Source organism: Mycteria americana, chromosome 17 (genome assembly GCF_035582795.1).
Source record: "Mycteria americana isolate JAX WOST 10 ecotype Jacksonville Zoo and Gardens chromosome 17, USCA_MyAme_1.0, whole genome shotgun sequence".
Taxonomy (NCBI): Eukaryota; Metazoa; Chordata; class Aves; order Ciconiiformes; family Ciconiidae; genus Mycteria; species Mycteria americana.
Genome location: NC_134381.1, coordinates 1,542,779 through 1,543,360, shown reverse-complemented (window position 1 = coordinate 1,543,360; position 582 = coordinate 1,542,779).

The window sequence follows — 582 nt, the reverse complement described above, 5'->3', positions numbered from 1 at the left end:
CATCGTTGTTGTATAATCCATGGGGCAGTGGGGCTCCAGCACTGCACGGAGTGGAAGAGGAGCAGGGGCAGTTATTTCTGTGCTGGGACCTTTCCGCAGCTGCTGCCTCCCTGCAGTAACGCTGCAGCCAGGGGTCTGCCCAGCACCAGCACCGTGGCTGCCAGAGCAGGCAGGGAAGGAGATCCCCAGGGGGTGACCCGGCCCCAGCCTGGCTGCCGGAGCTTCACCTGTACAGGGAGCCACAGGGCTGTTGGGAGCAGGCGCAGCGGGTGCTGGGACAGCTTTACCTGCAGCAGCAGAGAGGAGCTGCAGAACAACTGGGAAGGCAAATCCAACATGTTACGCTCCTGTTCCTGCGTGCTGGATAATAAAGCAGCTGCTGAGCTCCTCTAGGACAGGCTGGTTTTTCCGAGCTGCTGTTAGGAGCCAAGTGCCTGTACTGCACCCACCGTCCCTGCAGAAGGGCCCTGTCCTGCCCCTCCAGTGCTGTAGCACCAGCTGAGGGACTAAACCTGTGCTGGGGAGCAGCACAGCTGCCTCTACATGTATGGCTGTAGAAGAGACAAATGTGAGGGGTACCCA